Consider the following 21,226-nt stretch of genomic DNA (forward strand, 5'->3'; position numbering starts at 1 on the left):
AGACAGGCCATAGATCATGATCGTAGAAATGATCATCCAGATAGGAGACTAACTACTGAATGACAGAACACACTTACAAGCCGTAGGTCTCCAACCGTAGATGACACTGTCCAAAGTGAATTTCTTTAATCTTCTTTTTCCTGCTCGGTTTAGAAAAAGTTCATAAATCAACTCCACTAATTGAATGAAAGTTGAACAATATAGGTCGTAATAATGCCCGTAGAAATTATCATCCACACGAGAGACTAACTGTTGAATGAAAACACTTACAAGCCATTGGTCTCCAACCGTAGACGACAATGTCCAAATCGAATTTTCTTAGTCTTCCTTTTCCTACTCGATTTATGATTTGTTTTCTATAAATCTTACATGTAATTTTTGTTTTTTGGGTTGTAAACCTTATATGATAAAATGTTTTGGATTTGAGAATTATTTTGCAAACATTTTTAGCTTAATTCTTAAAGATCGATTTATGAAATTTGCATTTGTTCTTAAAATTCAAGATTTCTCTATTCTCATTGTAAGTTCATGATTTGTGCTATTAACCCTAATATGAATTATCAAGCATGAATAGCTAAATCTACAACTACGTTTGTATGAACCATGAGTAATTAATAATGAAAAACTAATAATTAATTAATTTTGGGATAGTGCTTATACAAGTATTGTTTTTCTCTTTGTTTTGGATGTTATTTAATGATGCCCAGCGTTAGAACTCGCCCTATTCCTATTTGTTCGACCAAGGAATTAATGAGTGAGAAAAAGGTTAAACAACAGTGATTTAGTCTCTATCTAATAGCCTGACCCAAATACGTGCGGGATAATTTGAGGTCAAGGATAAGGGTTAGTAAAGTACACACTCATAGACCAACCAAGTTGTGTGGTGAAATTTCCTATTTAGACGATCAATTACTTAGGAGATACATAACTTACTGACTTTGCAGATTAACACTAGGAAAAAGTTATTATTATTAGGATTACAACATTAAGAACTTGTGGGGAGCACATATGCCCTAGTTTCATCTCATATTGATATTATATACTGCGAATTCTTCTTATTTCTTACTTGTTGTCGCACCCTATTTTCGAACAAGCCGAAATAATTCACAACATAATATGACTGACACTTTAATTTTGAAAATTATGTTTTATTTTAGAGTCGCCACCTAAATTTTAAGAAAAATATTAGGAAAAACATTTTTTTAACTAAATGTAAACTCTGTTTTTGCTTTGCGAAAATAGTGAGATTCTGAGTAAGGATTTTGGTTACTCGAGAGGAAGGTGTTAAGCACCCTTCAGAGCCTATCCGAAGATAGTCCTAAACTCAATTTAGAAAATTATGATTTGGAAAACTTGTTTATTAATTTTCTTTAAAAATCAATGATAAGTTAATTTATTAGTTGTTTTTTTTAAAAAAAAGTAAAATATAAGGTACGACATATATATGCTTTATAAAATAGATTTAATAGTTATATTTTTATTATGTGATAAAATAAATAAATAGTAAAGATACGATAATTTCATATGTGAAAATATATATAGCCGTATCATACTGAACTATCCTAAAAATATATAGATGTTGAATTTCGAAAATTAGTTGCCTTGTTAAGACATGAAATAAAAGTAAAATAGTAATTGGGTGTAAATATGTAGTAATATGTGATGTGTAATGAAAATATATAGAATGGAGTTTTCTAAAAATAATAAAGAAATAAATCATACTAGAAGTTAAATTATTATATTGAATTTGTAATCTTAAATATATTAAAGTGTAGTATATACATGTAAGTTGTTTAAAACATGTGAATGTTTATTATGTAGAGATAAGTAGACAATAGATTAATATGTGTAAACTGTAGAAATTTATAAATTGTAAAATAAACAAATAATATTAGTAGTAGTTAAAAATAATAGAATATGTAGAGAAAAATATTAAATATATATATCTTTATATGTATGACATATATATGTACCTTGTATTTGGACTTGGCATATCTAAAATTTGAATAACATGTTAATAGATAAAATATTTTAGCAATATCTTGAAAAAATAAAGATAGTAATAATAGTAATATAATTTCTTCATAAAGCGGTTGATTTAAAGATTAAAAATAGGGAAACTTACATAAATATACTAAAATAAAAAAATATTTACCATTTATAGCAATAATATCTTTTTTTCACTTGATCACTTTTAATTCATTTTTAATACAAGTTTAATACATATTACAAATAACAATTTATTATTCATATATAATACAAATTTTAATAATGGATAATACATTTATCGCACATTTTAATACACTTATAATACAATATGTCAAATTTTTACCAAACAAACATAATATATTTCAAAAAACAATTATAATTCATATATATTGCATACATAATTCACTTTTAATTCATATTGTAGATTTGACATAGCATTGTTATAAATGGTAATAAATAAAAAGTATTACTAAAATCAGTAATTATTTATTAAAATGTACTAATTTATGTAATTTTTCCTTAAAAATAAGCCTAACTATTGGGATTAGTTTCATAACTAACATTTTTTATGTCATTTTTTGTTCATAAACATAGCGTCTACTTCCCAAAATATATTTCAAGAGAGTATTATTTTAGCATAACATATTTCTAAGGGTGATTATTTTAGTATCTAAACTAATCTCTAATTTATTTGGACGAGCATTTTGGCATACATCAATATTATTCGGTCCTTTTGAAACTTTATTCGAAAAATTCTTAAACTATAAGTCCCTTTTCAACTTGAAGGCCTGAAAGAATGATGTAAATAAATAATATTAACCCATTTTAAGAAGATATTTTTTGTATCATTTGTTCTAATTAAAGCATTTCAACAAAATTTATAAGCATATAATATTAGCTCACATAAATAAACTTCAAAAATAAAAGACAATCAACATATCAAACTTAAGAGTAAAGGTCAGTCAACATATCAAAACAAATATAATTAAGGCAACAAAAGAAAGGATAAGAAAGCATTAGACTCCTATTTATGAGACTCCAAGCATTGCGGTGATTCTAATTTGCGGTTGGTCTAATATTTTAGGCCAATAACGAATTTCAAAATAGAAACTCCAGCCCTTCAATGGTACATGAAACATAAGAAAAGAAATTAAAGGAATTGAATACATAAATTATGAAATAAAGTATAAAATGAATGTAGCATCAAATCTCGACCCAGTTAACTTTGACCCAAATTTCAATTACTGGACGTGCAAAACAAATGTTTTAGGGGTTAGAGACACATGATACGAGATTTTAAAAGCGTTTATCCTTGTTAATACATGAAGAACTCAAAATAAAGTAACAATCATCCTTTACTAGTTCATAATACTATAAGATTTTCTTTCTCTTTTTTTTAGATGTAGAAAGAGTGAAGATTCAAAGATCTGTTTGATAGGAAAATTTTCCAGCATGTAAATAATACACCTTGGACTTCAAAAATAAGAAAAAATACAAAATGAGTATTGTATGATCAAGATAAATCTCATTTCAACTTTATGAATAAGGTATGTCTCCCTATCTGTATATGACATTTAAATACACATACACAAAAAATGTGCTTGCCATGAACATGTATTTTGGTCATATCAACTGTTCAATATTCGAAAGTTTGATAATCACGCATATTGTGATGAAGAGAGTCATGTAATTTCAGCCAAAGTTAATCATCCCAAAACAGACATAAAACGTGAACTGAGAGGAATTACGAACACTCAAACATTTTATGAGTCGACAAAATAAAGGGTGTTATCAATGACCTTATTAACGACGTTAAAAAGCAAGAATAGAGTACAACAAAATAGATCAAGATTGATTATACTCTAGTTAACTCAGTCTGCCTCAATTTAATAGGTGAATATTTATTTAACGTTCCTCGTTTTACGTGAACAAAAGGTAGATTTGTAATGTGTCAAAACTTGTGAGAGGCAAAGAAAGAAAAATGTAGCCATCTAATCATTGAATTTGATTTTTAGTGAATAACTACAATTTCATTAAGTTAATTCTATCGCCAAATAAATGAGGAAAAATGTACAAATATCCTCTCAATCTATGTCCGAAATTTTTGAAACACACTTATATTATATTAAGCTTCTATTACTCCCTGAATTTATTTTATAAATAATTTTCTACCCCTTCTCGGTCTACGTGGCATTAACTTGAAAAAAAAAGTCAATCAACGTTGGACCCACAAGATAGTGCCACATAGTCTGAAAAAGGGTAAAAATTACTAATAAAATAAGTTTGAGGATAATAGGACCTTAGTATAGTATAAGTGTGTCTCTGATATTTCAAGCATAGGTTGAGGGGTAACTTGTACATTATCCCAATAAATGATACAAATGATTTTGATATGCTAATTTTTCGAAAAAATAAACAATACAAAAATTTCTCATATCGAATTCGAAGTGTCACGCTATTATTACTTAGTATTCATATCGCGAAGGCATAGTCTGTTGAGTTTTATTTGCCCTGATTTCTTATTTTCCTTTTAAGAAAAAGTTTTGGATTGACTAATCTTTTTCTTGTAGGAAAAGGTTTAGAACTCTATAAATAGAGACATGTTCCTTCTAACTTAATCAGCATTCAAAATGTAGTTTTAAAGGCTTTGAGAGTTTTGGTTAGAGGGAGAATTTGTGGGTCACAAGCTTGATACGTTATCACTTGTGTGAACCTCCCATGTATTCCGAGTGAATTGGTTGAGGTTGTTTATCTCTGTATTTGGACGTAGGTCAATTGACCGAACCACGTTAAATCTTTGTGTCTTTTGGTATATTTCTCGTTGTGTTCTTACTCGTGATCTTTCGAGGTTTGCATTGCTAATAATCGATGATTGAACCAGGTTAGAAAGAGGTGTTCATCTTGAAGGGTGTAGTTCTTGCCGCAACCTTTTTAACAGTAATGAAGATTTTGTTGGAGAAATTGTTTCAGAGAGGTTCTCTGTGTTGAGACATAAATTTTGCAAAGGAGATTATGGAGAGGAGAAGCAAGTTGTTGATGATTAAGTAAAGAAGGTGAACAAATTTATTTTGTTAGAAATTCAGATCAAGGGGGAGATTTGTTGGGTTTTATTTGCCTGATTTCTTAACATAAATAGGTTTTCCTATTAGGAAAATGTTTTGGATTGACTAATTTTTTTTTGTAGGAAAAGGTTTAAGACTCTATAAATAGAGACATGTTCCTTCTAACTTAATTAGCATTCACAATGTAATCTTAAAGGCTTTGAGAGTTTTGGTTAGAGGGAGAATTTGTGGGTCACCAGCTTGATACGTTATCACTTGTGTGAACCTCCCATGTATTCGGAATGAATTGGTTGAGGTTGTTTCTCTCTGTATTTTGTACTCTCTTATTTATAGTGGATTGCTCATCTCTTTTGTGGACGTAGGTCGATTGACCGAACCACGTTAAATCTTTATGTCTTTTGGTATATTTCTCGATGTGTTCTTACTCGTGATCTTTCGAGGTTTGCTTTGCTAGATTCCGCATTTACACCTGCTTATTTCCGGTCCTAACATATATGAGCCTGTTTGGCTCAGCTTAAAAGCTGGTCAAACTGACTTAAAAGCTGGTTTTTGACTTATTTAGTTGTTTGGCAATACTCAAAACAACTTATTTTAAGTTAAAAAAAACTTATTTTAAGCCAAAAGTTAAAAGCTGGGGTAGGGGTGCTTTTTTTTTCCAGCTTATAAGCTGTTTTAAGTTGACCACATTTTTACCTTTTTGCCCTTAATATTTTTATACTATCTCCAAATTACCCACATAACCCTAACATCTCTTTCTTCTATTTTTCCCTTTTCACGTGTTGATGATAGACAATTACTATTACTAATGAATGAAAATAAAATAAATCTTAAATCTTTCAAGTGATCTATTCAAATTATATATTATTAAAATGTAAAATAAGTTGCACATAACTTAAATAAAAAATTAATATTCCTCTTATAAATAATTTGTGATAATAAAGAAATATGTGAATGATAGACAATTATTATTACCTATGGATGAAACTAAAATAAAATCTTAAATCGTTCTTTAATCTATTCAAATTATATATCTTTAAAATCTATAATAAGTTTATATTCCTCTTATAAATAATTTGTGATGAGAAATAAATATGTGAATGATAACAATATATAATTATTTATGACTGTAAAATATAAATTAATTAACTTTTATTATGTTACAGCTTTTAAGGATATTTCAGACATTTTGATTTAAAAAGCTGTTTATCAGCACTTATTTGCCAAACACATCAACAACTTTTTTTTTAACTTCAGCATTTTTTATCCAAACGCATAATTGCTTATTTTAAAAATAAGTTTCAGCACTTTCAAAAGTACTTTTTTAAAGCTGCTTTTAATAAGCCCATCCAAACGGGTCCATAGTCTTCTTTTTCTTCTCAAATAAAAACCTCATTAGCGCTTTGCGTGATGGAATGCTATACGTTAAAACAATTATTATTGAGGCTATGTCGAAATGTTAATGGCAGGTTCAAACAAACCAACCAATTAACAAAAGAAAGAAAAGCATTTAGAAAGAAGAGAAATCCGTAATTTTGAACAAAGTTATCATTTAAAAAACAATTAATGAAAGATTCTAACCATATATATGTAGACAATAAAATTCGCGTCGAGAAAACAATAATCAAGAACAGAAAATTATAGCAACAATCGATTTTATTATTTCAAATGCGAGTGTTACAATCTCTATAATTCCTCTGAATTCACCTTTTCAAATATAAATTCAAGGGCTTTAAAGATTGTTCTTGAATCTATGATGAACTTGAACTTGAACTTTATCTTGATCTTGACTTTTATTTGAACTCAAGGGTTCGAGATTGTTCTTGAATTCCGTGGTCTTGATCTTGATCGTTCTTGAACTTGAATGCTTGAATTCTTAAACTTATAGCTTTGTAGAGAATTAAATGGCGTTTGTACCACAGAGTTTCTCTAACTTCTTGTTTAGAATTTTCTATCTTTCTGAATTATAAGGACCCCTATTTATAGTTTTATAATAGAGGAGTTGCGATTGGAATAGGATTCCGTTCAGCCAATCAGATTTAAGTGACATGACATTTGGGCTTTATGGAGTGGGCTTGTCATCTTTGACACATGTCATGATTCTATTGGTTTTCTTAGTTGACTTGGCATGCCACATCATCTGCACATGTGGCGCCAAGATGAGCTCTAGAATGAGATGAGATTGGGTTTAACAAATTGGGTTCATCCAATGTAGCCCAAATCAATTAATTTAGACTTTAATTAAATCCATATTTATTGGACTTAAATATTAACTCAATTATATCAATCCACAATGTTTATTTGGATTAATATACTTATGAATTCAATATAATCCGAATGATTTGATAAATTTATATTTAATAAATTTTAAATGATTACAATGCCCCCTTCTTCAAGTCTTGTCGAGATATTTTATCTCTTAGAGACTAGACTTGAAGCATTAACCGGTTACTAAATTCACCTTAGTTAAAAAATGAATTATAATTGAATTAACAGTTGTAATCCTACTCAATTTCATATTCCTATATATGGTTTATTGCCCAAACCAAAAAAAGAAATCATAATTTAATTAGGAATTGTAATCCTACTCAATTTCATATTCATATATATGTTTTATTGCCCAAGCCAAAAAAAATTATAATTGAACTAGAAATTGTAATCCTACTCAATTTCATATTCATATTATGTTTTATTGCCCAAGCCAAAAAAAATTGTAATTAACCTGGGAATTGTAATCCTACTCAATTTCATATTCATATATATGTTTTAGTGCCCAAGCCAAAAAGAAATTGTAATTGAATTGGGAGAAGTATTTTATCCCACCACATGAAATCTATAAATAGATACATTGTCTCCATAATTTTATCTTCAATTACAGATTGTGAGCCTATGACGAAAAGGGCATACTCAAGGTAATTTTCCTCTTTTTTTTTATTTTCGTTACTTTTTCTTTTTACAGCTTGACATGTTTGTCGTAGAAAATTCATATCTCATTGTAGAAAAATCGAAATCATGAACCATTTAATTTTTCAAAAACTAGACTTTTAGATCTTTAACATACCCGAAATTAAAAATTTAATACCTTCAGAATCTTTCTAGATGATTTTTTGAAGTTAGCTCTAGATTCTGTAATGCTAAAAAATCGTCACTTTTTTACAGCCTGACATGTTCGTCGTAGAAAATTCATATCTCATTGTAGAAAAATCAAAATCATAAACCGTTTGATTTTTCATAAAGTAAACTTTTTGATCTTTAACATATCCAAAATTCAAAATTTAATACCTTCAGAATCTTTCTAGATGATTTTTTTTGAAGTTGGCTCTAGATTCTGTCATGCTGAAAATTCGTCACTTTTTTTATAGTATGACATGTTCGTCGTAGAAAATTCATATCTCATTGTAGAAAAATCAAAATTATGAACCGTTTGATTTTTCAGAAACTAGACTTTTCGATCTCTAACATATCCAAAATTTAAAGTTTAAATCTTCAAAATTTTTCTAGATGATTTTTGAAGTTAACTCTAGATTCTGCCATGCTAAAAAACTTTCAGATTTGTGTGACTTACTAAAAGATCTCGTGTCTTGACGTAGGAACAGCGAAATCACAATCCACTTGGTGATTCCTAATCTAGACATATAGGTCTACAACAATTCCAAGATTCAAGATTTAATACCTTTCGAGTCTCAAACATCTTGACGGGTAACAATCTCTCCTTCACTTGTTTTTTTTTGTAGATCAGCAAAAGGAAATTTATATTTTATGGAGGCTACATAATGGAAGGATTTATCACTTAAAAATGTGCTTGACGTCCATGCCTTAACAAAATAAATAAATAAAAATCTCAAGGTGTTCCATGGCCCCGAATGCTTAACCAACTTGATTCTTTTCTAGATTACCGTGTAATGCTCCCACCTTAAAAATAAATTCAAGGTGTTAAACGGTCCCGAATGCTTGACCAACTTGAATCTTTAATAGGATACCATGTAACACTCCCGCCTTGAAGATAACCTCAAGGTGTTACAAGGTCCTGATTATTTGACCATGAAGCTTTACTAGAATACCGTGTAACACTCCCGCCTTGAAAATAAACTCAAGGTGTTACAAGGTTCCTAATGCTTGACAAACTTGAAGCTTTAATAGGATACCATGTAACGCTCCCTCCTTGAAGATAACCTCAAGGTGTTACAAGGTCCTAAATGTTTGACCATGAAGCTTTACTAGAATACCGTGTAACACTCCTGCCTTGAAAATAAACTCAAGGTGTTACAAGGTCCCGAATGCTTGACCAACTTGAAGCTTTAATAGGATACCATGTAACGCTCCCCCCTTGAAAATAATCTCAAGGAGTTACAAGGTTCCGAATGTTTAACCAACTTGAAGCTTTAATAGGGAACCGTGTAACGCTCCTGCCTTGAAAATAAACTCATGGTGTTACAAGGTCCCGAATGCTTGACAAACTTGAAGCTTTAATAGGATACCGTGTAACGCTCCCCCCTTGAAAATAATCTCAAGGTGTTACAAGGTTCCGAATGTTTAACCAACTTGAAGCTTTAATAGGAAACCGTGTAACGCTCCCGCCTTGAAGATAAACTCAAGGTGTTACAAGGTCCTGAATGCTTAAAAATCTTGAAGCTTTAATAGAATACCATGTAACGCTCCCGCTTTGAAGATAACCTCAAGGTGTTACAAGGTCCTGAATGTTTGACCAACTTGAAGCTATAATAGGATACTTTGTAACACTCCCGCCTTGAAAATAAACTCAAGGTGTTACAAGGTCCTGAATGCTTAACCAACTTGAGACAAGATAAACCCGTGAAAAGACCAGTTTAAGGTGCAAAGGGACAAATATTGTCCACCTTAAGTCATGGAAATTTAAAGATCCTTTTAAAGATAAATTCGTCGGAACTCTAGCTTATGGTGCAAAGGGACAAATATTGTCCACCTTAAGGCATGGAAATTTAAAGATCCTTTTAAAGATAAATCCGTTGAGACTCTAGCTTAAGGTGCAAAAGGACAAGTTTTTCCACCTTAAGGCATAAAAATTTAAAGATTCGTTGAAGGATAAATTCGCAACAAAGCTAGATTAAGGTGCAAAGCCACAAATATCGTCCACCTTAAGGCATGAAAAATTTAAAGATCCTTTTAAATATACATCAGTGAAAAGGTCAACTTAAGGTGCAAAGGGACAAATATTGTCCACCTTAAGGCATGAAAATTTAAAGATCTTTTTAAAGATAAATCCGTCGGAACTCTAGCTTAAGGTGCAAAGGGACAAATATTGTCCACCTTAAGGCATGGAAATTCAAAGATCCTTTTAAAGATAAATCCGTCGGAACTCTAGCTTAAGGTGCAAAGGGACAAGTTTTTCCACCTTAAGGCATAGAAATTTAAAGATTCGTTGAAGGATAAATTCGCAACAAAGCTAGATTAAGGTGCAAAGGCACAAATATCGTCCACCTTAAGGCATGAAAAATTTAAAGATCCTTTTAAGTATACATCAGTGAAAAGGTCAACTTAAGGTGCAAAGGGACAAATATTGTCCACCTTAAGACATGAAAATTCAAAAAGATTGTTTTAAGTATACATCCGTGAAAAGGCCTAGCTTAAGGTGCAAAGGGACAAGTTTGTCCACCTTAAAACATAGAAATTCAAGATCAATTGAGGGATAATCCGCAACAAAGATAGCTTAAGGTGCAAAGGGACAAACCACCATTAGGCATGGAATTCAATTACATACGCATTTGGAGGCTTCTACTTATATACTTGAAGTCTTACCTTCATACTTAAAGTATTTGAATACTTCAACCTGTATACTCAGAGAATTTGGATACTTCAAATAATAAACTCGAAGAATATAAAGACTCCAATTTGCATACTTGATCTAATTTAAAGACTTTCACCGTACTAATAAGATATTCATATTTTATAAGAGTTTGCCCCTTCCATAAACCCATCAATACTTCGTGCAAGTCTTAAGTTTGATGAGACAAAATATAAAAATAAAATATATATAGCTTTGACTTTCATGCAATAGATTAAGTAGGAACATTTTTTGACACTCATACAACTGAACTTAGAATATGGTTCTAAGTGCCTACGTACCTCAATAAAGAGGATCAAGTCACAACGTAGTTCTGGGGATTTGAGTGATTATTCTTTTTTTTTGTTGTGCCGTACAGAGTTTATACTCTTGCTGGCCAGGAGTGACATGCAGTTTAGGCTCGTACCTTAAGGAGCATCATCTTCCTTCAAGGATAGTATCTCTTTAGAAATTTGGCATTAATAGGACCGATCCTTAAGCCATCAGCATCAACAAGCTTGTAAGCACCATTTGAATATGCTTCTTGTACGACATATGGTCCATCCCACTTTGAGGTATCATCTTGCTAGTCGGTCACTAAGGACAGGTTTTGACATAACAAACTTGATGGAATTTGCTCCAGAAATAAGGCGGACAACATGAGCTTGAAATAATGCTTCATCTTTTGAATAAAGAAGACCAGTGCCAAGCATAACTTTTCAATTGGCGAATAATTTAGCTCATTTGGCGTCATCGTTCTACTTAAGTAATAAAGAGCATTTTCTTTGCCTTCACTATTCTCTTGAGCTAACAGGGCTCCTACAGACCTTTCTTATGTTGCAATGTAGAGTATCAAACGTTTTCCAGGTATAGGGGCTGCCAAAACCGGAGGTTTCGCTAGATACGATTTGATACTTTTAAAGGCTTCGCTACATGTTTGGTCCCAATTAAAAGGAGCACCTTTCTTCATGAGATGACTGAATGGTTGACATCTCCCCGCTAGATTTGAGATGAACCTTCTCAAGTAGGCTAACTTTCCTTGGAGACTTTTTAACTCATGAATATCTCGAGGTTCAGGCATCTTTGATATTGCATCGAATTTGGCTTGATCAATTTCAATTCCACGGTGTCTCACAATAAAGCCAAGGAACTTGCCGGAAGTAACTCCGAAGGCACATTTCAATGGATTCATCCTTAGTTGATATCTTCGGAGTAACTCAAACACTATCCTTAAGTCTTTCAAATGATCACCCCTCTTCCTCGACTTTACTAACAAATCATCAACATATTATTCAACATTTTTATGGAGCAAGTCGTCCAAGATATTTTGCATAGACCTTTGATATGTGGTGCCAGCATTCTTTAAATCAAATGGGCATCACTTTGTAGCAATAAATACCTTTTGGCGTGCTAAATGCAGTGAGTTCTTCATCTTTTGGTGACATGAGGATTTTATTATATCCAGAAGAACCATCCATGAACGACATTGCCTCATAACCAGTGGTGGCATCAATCATCAACTCTGGAATGGGAAGAGGAAACTCATCTTTAGGGCATGCATTATTGAGATCTCTAAAGTCAACGCAAACTCTAATTTGACCATTCTTCTTCCTCACAGGAACAATACTTGAAATCCATGTAGGATATTTGACCTCACGAATAAAGCCCGCCTCAATCAATTTGTTAACTTCATTTTCTATCAACGGAATCAAGTCTGGTCTAAGACGTCTTTGAGCTTGTTTAACTGGACGAGAACTATTTTTGACTGCCAATTGATGGACCGCTACTCTAGGATTCAATCAATGCATTTCTTTGTAACTCCAAGCGAATATATCTCTATATTCTTTGAGTATATTCATGTAAGCGACTTCTTCATCAATTTCTAGAAACGCACTCAAGTAAGTTGGCTTCGGATCTTCATCAGTGCCAATGTTAACTTCCTTCAAAGGATCTATTGTGATCTTTACTCCTTCTTCAAGTTCTGAAGGAGCATCTTTAGCATCTTCCTCTTCCACAGGATCATTGTCATTGACTGATATATGACAACACGAGACAATATCTTCTACCTCTTCCACAATCTTATTTTGAGGCAAAGAATCGTACTCATTTTGGATTGTAACATGATTTGAGGAACCTACACTTTCTTCATCTTCCTCGCGCTCTTTTGTGTAAACAACAGTATGAACCTTTGCCTTGAGTTCCTCTTTATAGGAAACCATAAGTTCCACTCGTCGCCTCATCCTAGAAGGAATCAAACTTCTGAAATCCTTTCGAATCAAATGTGAAGTAGGCTTTGTAACTCTCAAATAACTTCTCAGGTTCTCTTTATTCTTCTTCAGAGGACCTAACCTCTTAAACACAAAAATTCTTGATATCGCTTCACCAAGTCGATCAATGACAGAAGGCCTTTTATTGGGATCAGTAACGTCATCTTCAAAAGTTATATGATTATTACTGGCCCTTCTTATGGAAATGAGAATTGGTGGTGGTTGGCTATAACCTAGGCCTTCACGCGCTTTCCTAGTTGTATCTTCTGATGGGAGTTTCCCTAGCGATGATGGCTCGCTAGGGTTGTATCATGCCTTCACAAATAACTTGTAGGAATTGGGATCAAAACCTTCTCTTGTGCGCTTTGTAGGGAGAGCCATATCTAGCACTTGATCTTGAGCGACTGACTTTTCTGGCAACTTTGAGAACAAGTTTATTGCATCAATCCATCTGATAGGAAGAATTAGCCCTCTTAATGCATTTTCTTCAAGGTTAGATGGTTGATCTTGTTTTTTCTTCTCTTTTGGAACATAGCAAAGCCTAGAAGTCTACTTCTTCTTTGAAGACAGGATCTTCCCTTCATTAAGAATGGGACAAGAGTATTTAGTGTCAATTTTTACCTTATCGATAGCTGCATCAATTCTTTTACGTACGATATTATCAATCTTGATTGATTTGACGTCATTGGTTTTGACCCCTTTAACAACATAACTTCTCATATAGAATTTCGCATCCGCAAAGTGTGTCTCCACTTCAGTGAAAATATTATCATCTGCAACTATCGTTCTTTCAATTCCACCTTCAAGATATTTCAAACATTAATAGTAAGAAGATGAGACAATTCTATTCTCATGTACCCAAGGCCTGCCAAGTAATATGTTGTATGTTGTCTTTGCGTCAATCACATGCATCCATGCGCTTTATCGCAAATCTCCCACGTGGATCTCTAATTTAATAGAGTCTACGGACCTCTGTCCACCTTGATTAAATCCTTGTATCAACAGACGACTTTCACTAAGTTCCCAGTCGTGATGCTAAGTTCCTTCAATGTGTGGATAGGCAAAATGTTGACTCCAGATCCTTCATCTATTAAGATTCTATTTATCTTCTTCTCTAGCACATGACCCACCATATACAAAGGACGATTGTGTAGTGTTTCACCAAATAGAAGATCGTTATCCGTAAATGTGATTTTAGTATCACATACATGTGCTTCTTGGGAAGAAAGTTCAATAGATTTTTCAGAAGATGAAAGAGACATCATTTCTGAGATTCCCCTTGTTTCTTTTTCTTCTTCCCTAGGAGACACTTTTGGTGAGGATTCACTCGTTGTTCCTTCTTTTACAGTAGGAGGCACATTCATTGTTTGTCCTTTATCCGCATTGAAACATGATGCCTCGACATTGCCTTGAGTAGACTTTGTACCGAACGAGCTTGGCAAGAATTCCTCTAAAGTTACAAGACGTCGAGGTTTTTGGTAGTGATGCACTTCAATCTTTGCCCTTTTGGGGCGCTTGATTGATTTTTGCTTCTCTGATTTCTTCACCATTTTTCCTCTAACCGGTTGCTCGAATAATTCTTTTCGTAAGCTTGACTTGTTGTGTCTTCGCCTAGTTACAAGAATCCAACCCTCATCACCATCTATGTCAACGTCCTGTTCTACTGGCTTTTCTTCATGCTTTTCAGAGATATACATTTGGATTGGATCCAATGACCCAAACGTGATAGAGATCTTGATAGAACTAGCTTTCTCATCATCATGGATAATTTTGTTTTCGTTTACCAATCGCATCACTCTATCCTTAAAGATAAAACATTTTTCAAGAGGATGACTCACAAAACTGTGATACTTGCAATAATTTGGGTCATCAGTTTTTCCAGCTTCATCGGGTCGCTTCATCTCTGGCAAGTCAATGAGCTTTAACTCAAGTAATTCATCAAAAATTTCAGAAACGTCAGAATCCAAGAAGGGATATTTTTTTCCTTGCATCTCCCTTAGCGTCGACTTTTGATTTGAACGTGCTTGGAAAGTCGTTCTCACATTTTGTCTTACACCCTCATTCGTGGTGAACTTTGCAGGGGACACATTTACACTCATGGATTCTTTGTTGTCATTTTTGGGCAGAAACTTGCTCCATCTCTTGGGTTCCTGTTTGTCCCTTCCTTTGCGAGGATCATGGACAATAGTCATATCTTTTCCGGCAGATGTCATGCTCAACTCCATATCATGAGCGCGAGTAGCTAAATTCTCGAAAGATTTTAGTTTTATTCCTTGCAAGATGTAAAGAAGCTCCCAGTGCATTCCTTGAATAACATTTTGATTGCACAAGCTTCACTAAGACTGTCCTTACAATTTAGGCTCGCGTTCCTCCACTGATTTATGAAATCTATGACCGGTTCATCCTTCCTTTGGTGAGTATTCGTGAGTTCTACCATGCTCACTGTGCGCCTTGTGCTATAAAAGCGATTAAGAAACTCATGTTTAAGTTGCTCCCAACTATCAATAGAGTTAGGTTCGAGATCCGTGTACCAATCAAAGGCATTTCCTTTTAGAGAGCGAACAAACTATTTGACAAGATAGTCTCTATATGTTCCAGCATTGTTACATGTCTCCACGAAGTGCGCGACATGTTGTTTTGGATTTCTTTTTCCCTCAAATTGTTGAAATTTGGGAGGTTCATAACCAGCAGGCATTTTAAAGTTATCAATCCTAGCAGTGTATGGCTTAGCATACATATGAGAAGACTTGGTGGAGACTTCATACTTATCTTTGATAGTGCCTTCAATAAACTCCTTCAAGCGATCGAGTGGGATCATTCCTTCATAACAAACTGGCATCTCTTTAACAAACGGGATTTTCTTAGCAGGATCTTTGATTTCTTGAACTTCAATGCCCTTTCCAGGTGCATGGCTCGCATCTCCATCTAAAAGTCCTTCTATCCTGTCCATTAACTTGTCAATTCGAGATTCTTGGTGTTGTACGTGCTTCATCAATCCTTCTACCAGCTTCGTCAGATTTGCGAGTTGTTCCTCAGGAGAGGAAGCAGCAGTCACCATCGTTTGCATGATCATCGGAGATGCAGGAGAGTAGCATGGATTTTCGCGTAAGTTAATTTTCAGTGGACTCACATTACACGATATACGTGGAGATGATTCATAAGTTGAATCACAGTTCTCCCTTGTGGTAGAGTTCTTGGAACCAGATTGCTCAAGTAGAGCCAATGTCTTCTTGATCTTTTCAGCAACACTACTTCCTCCTTCTAGAGCATTTGTGGAGGAACTTGCTCCTTTTGGAGTCGAAGACCCGAAAATAGGAGTTGATGCGAACGACACTTGAAGCGTTTGTTGTCCTAATATAGCAGCCTTGCTTCTCGTAACAGCTCCAAAACTTCCAAAGGTAACACCAAGGATGTCTTCAACTTCAGTGGAGAACTTGGAGCTAGTGACCTTAGAGGCGGTTGATCGAGAGTTGTTGTTCATGTCGTCCATGGAAGTCATCTTGATATTCTTTGACGTTTGAAAAGTTGAGATGAGAGGTAGAGATGGTCCCACTGGGCGTGCTGATATTTGTAGACAATAAAATTCGCGTCGAGAAAACAATAATCAAGAACGGAAAATTATAGCAACAATCATTTTTATTATTTCAAATGTGAGTGTTACAATCTCTATAATTCCTCTTAATTCGTCTTTTCAAATATAAATTCAAGGGCTTTAAAGCTTGTTCTTGAATCTATGATGAACTTGAACTTGAACTTTATCTTGATCTTGATCTTGACGTTTATTTGAACTCAAGGGCTTCGAGCTTGTTCTTGAATTCGGTGGTCTTGATCTTGATTGTTCTTGAACTTGAATGCTTGAATTCTTGAACTTGTAACTTTGTAGAGAATTAAATGGCGTTTGTACCACATAGTTTCTCTAGCTTCTTGTTTAGAATTTTCTATCTTTCTAAATTATGAGGACCCCTATTTATAGTTTTAGAATAGAGGAGTTGCGATTGGAATAGGATTCCGTTCAGCCAATCAGATTTAAGTGACATGGCATTTGGGCTTTATGGAGTGGGTTTGTCATCTTTGACACATGTCATGATTCTATTGGTTTTCTTATTTGACTTGGCATGCCACATCATCTGCACATGTGGCGCCAAGATGGGCTCTAGAATGAGATAAGATTGGGTTTAACAAATTGGGTTCATCCAATGTAGCCCAAATAAATTAATTTAGACTTTAATTAAATCCATATTTATTGGACTTAAATATTTAACTCAATTATATCAATCCACAATGTTTATTTGGATTAATATATTTATAAATTCAATATAATCCGAATCATTTTATAAATTTATATTTAATAAATTTTAAATGATTACAGTATATACTACAATTAAATAATCTAATTTTCACATATATTATGCATTAATAGTGAGTTATACAGCTGACCCAAGAAATGAAAAATCACTTAACAATTGCAATGAGGCTACGTTTTATATTGGTTGAATAACAAATAGTACAGGACTTTAAAAAAAATATCCTCTCAAGACTTTAAGCAAAACAAATAACATGGACCTGACCAAATTATGCCATACCATGAACAAGCATTTAGAGAAGAACTAATTACAAAAAAGACTCGTGTTCAAACTAGAACCAACTTTAGCCTAGAGCATTGAGGTCGAAACAAAGAAGAAACAAGAATGAATCCAACGGATCTCAACAAAATCAAGATTCACCACTCATCACTTAGAATCTAAATAAAACGTAATACTAGGGAAGATATTTTACCTTGTGTTGAGCAGCAAACTAGAGCTTAGACGTCAAAGATTCAAACTTTTAAATTCCTCGAACTTGAATTCAAAATCAAAAATAGAAAGACAAGAAGGGAGACAATTTAAACTCTAAAAGCTTTGAAGTGTTGCAATTTTTTCAATCATTTTTCTCGATCATTGTTGGTTATATTTGGATGTGGTTGGTGTGTGATGTTATTTTGTCCCGTTTTTCTGGATTTTTTCACATTTTTTTTTCCGATGCCTTTCGATGGAGAACCCAAGGGGTCTTTTGTAGATAAATTTGGGAGAGGCTTCCAACCTCAGTCCCATTAGATTAAGGCGTAACCAATCAAAATACGATTATTCTTCGCATCCCCGCTTTTAGGAGAGCAATGATGATGACTGAGACTTCTGGTCCTGTTTTGGGTTAGAAATAAATCAAAAAAGATGTAAAGTTGATAGAAAAAAAGGTTGTGATTGATGGACGGCGGATGGAGGAAGAGGTGACGTTGGAGACCATCGGACATTATTATTTTTCGGCAGTCCATGGTCGTTTCTTTGGCAGCGGATGATGGGCGATTGATGCGAGAGGAAGAATTAGGAGCATGGGGAAGGTGAGCGCGCAGCATGCAGACGCCTGGGGAAGGAGGAGAAAAAGTGAGGCGCATCCCCTTTTTTACGAAAAAGAAGAAGACGTTGGGACGTTGTAGGTGTGGGGAAGAAACGTGTTTGTGGGAAAAAGAAGCTTTTGTAACGGCTGATGGGTAGCACTATTTTTGGGAAAAGATGAATATATATATATATATATATATATATATATATATATATATATATATATATATATATTAAAAATTGAAATAATTAGGACCATTAGATTGAATTGTAAGGTCAAGATTTAATCTAAAGAAACACAATCTATGTGTTTGCCTACATGGAATACATGGATTGGTCGGTTAAAGGAGACATGAATTTCAAGATTGCTCAAATTAAAATTATTTAAATTATAAGAAATGCTTCAGTGTCCATTTTTTCCGGGCTATGAACACTTTGGAGTCTCCTGCTCTAAAGTGTCTTCTTCTTCATTTGAGGTAGCCATATAAATATTATTCGAAAATTGCATGACCATATTTTTTATTAGATCTTTTTTGACTTCTTCCATGTATGATACAAGAAGTTTCGATTTTGAGATGACCCCTTTATTCATTTGCAACCTTCTAGTTATTTGTTTGAAAGGATTGATATCATCTCCGCCTTGTATAACTTCTGATTAACGCTTGTTAATCTCGATAGAGTATTTAATGGAGTTTATAATCTCCTGCCCATGGATTTTTCCTTCAATATCCTTGTGGAGTAATTTGCTTTAAAATTTTGTGTGAAATTTTCTCCTTAAGCAAGGAAATCCTTCTTCATTTATTTATACTTCAACTGTCCATTTCATTATCAATGAAACAGAGAATTCTATAAAGAAGTACATTAATGACATTCTCTTAAAAAATATATCATATTTTTATAACTTATTAATTTGGGTGATCTATCAACCCATTCAACATATAATTTTTTGTATTCCTCTAGAAGTATATGTATAGATGGATCATATAAAACTTAGCATTGGAAAAATCAATTTGGTATATGTTGTTTTAAGACATGAAAACATAAACAAACAATGAATGTTTTCTATTAGAATTTCCATATAACAAGGCTTTATTAAAGCTCTCGATATAATCCCAGTAATTAAACTTCACTGCAAGTTTTTGTTATGGATGGGTGTATTCACTTTCCTTCATCGTGCTTACTACCCATTCTTTTGGGGTGAATATTTTTTTTATAATGAATTTTGAAAATTTGTAAACTTTTTTAGTATTGGATGGGTAAAAGTGCTGGTTATACAAATCTCCTTGGAATTTCAAAATACTTTTACTTATAGCCAAAATTTCTTCAGCTATAGTAGCATAATTTCTCTGACTATTACTCCATTTTTCATACTAGAACTGTATAAGGTATTCTTGATTTTTATTAGGAGAAATTTATTTTCAAATTCCCCCGTAGTCAATATCATAGGCATTTGTCTCCACTATCTTCTGCCAATTCAGATTGGCTAAAGTGAAACATGGTAGGTTATTAACTTTTGTCTTAATTTGTTTGACTGCTTTATTATGATTATCAATCCAAACTTTAGGATTTTTCTTAGTCTATCATATAATATAGTCGTGTCCTTAGTCATATCTTTTATAAATAGAAAAATATAATTTATGTTTTCCAAGAATCATTGGAGCTGGATTTTATTAGCAATAACATTCAGAAATTTTGAAGCAAACTCAATACTTTTTTGAATGTGAATAATTTTTCCCTTTTCAATATTATGACCTAAGAACCTAACATTAGCTTGAAAAATATGCATTTTGAATAATAATTTTCTTGAATAGATCAAGATGTCTAAAATGCATTTCTAAGGTTTTGGGAAATACCAATATATCAACTATACATATGATGATAAAATTGCTAGAGGGGTTAAAAATATCATTCATAATTTTTGAAATTCTGAAGGAGCATTTTTTAATCCAATAGGCATAACATTTCATTCATATTATCCCATTGGGACGTTAAAGGTTGTCTTATATTTATCGTCTTCAGAGTTTTGAATTTGTCAATAACCTGATTTTAAATCAAATTTTAAAAATATGATAGTTTCATGAAGCCTATCTAATAAATTTGGTTTTATTGGGAATATGATATCTAATCCATTTTAAAACTTTATTTAATGGTTTATAATTTATGAAAGTCTTGGTACTCCTCTCTCTTGTTTTGCTTGTTTATTAAGATAAAAAGCAGTACAAGACCATGGAGATTTTGAGGGCCTCAAAAAACCCTTTTGGAGAAGAGTATCAATCTCTTTTTACATAAATTCAAATATTTCGAATTCATTTGACATGATCTTGCCTTGGTGGGAATATTATCTTCAAAAAATTCTTCCTCATAAGGAAGACTCATGTCACGACTGGGATCTAGACCCCAGACGAGACCGGCGTCGTTGACCTCTCAGAGGTCGTAAACAAGCCTACTTACGTTATTCTTACTTTACATAGGTTAATTTTTAGCGGAAATTTTGAAATTTTTGATTCTTTAATCATATTTGCCAAACATTCTTTATATTTCGTAATCGTTTATTATCAACCATCTAACAATTTAAGAGATAAGCAACTGAAAGAAATAATTCATTAAGTATTAATTGTATATCGGTCAAAATAACACCAATACAAAGTCTGAACCAAAGTAGGAAAGAAACGCCAGCGGAACATGCTCCACTAGCTTAACTCTAAAACTACGCTAGAATGTAAAACAGTAGCATCCTCA

General features: G+C 33.0%; 1 long non-coding RNA gene across 1 annotated transcript; it reads right to left on the bottom strand.

Moving 5' to 3' along the window:
• Nucleotides 1–2,347: 2,347 nt before the first annotated feature.
• LOC138337700 (uncharacterized) lies at nucleotides 2,348–18,620 on the bottom strand. Its single transcript, XR_011211095.1, has 2 exons — nucleotides 17,892–18,620; nucleotides 2,348–3,107 (listed from the first exon to the last, which is right to left on the bottom strand). It is a non-coding gene; the product is annotated as an uncharacterized lncRNA (long non-coding RNA).
• Nucleotides 18,621–21,226: the final 2,606 nt, after the last annotated feature.

The sequence above is a fragment of the Solanum lycopersicum genome, chromosome 8 (genome assembly GCF_036512215.1).
Source record: "Solanum lycopersicum chromosome 8, SLM_r2.1".
Taxonomy (NCBI): domain Eukaryota; kingdom Viridiplantae; phylum Streptophyta; class Magnoliopsida; order Solanales; family Solanaceae; genus Solanum; species Solanum lycopersicum.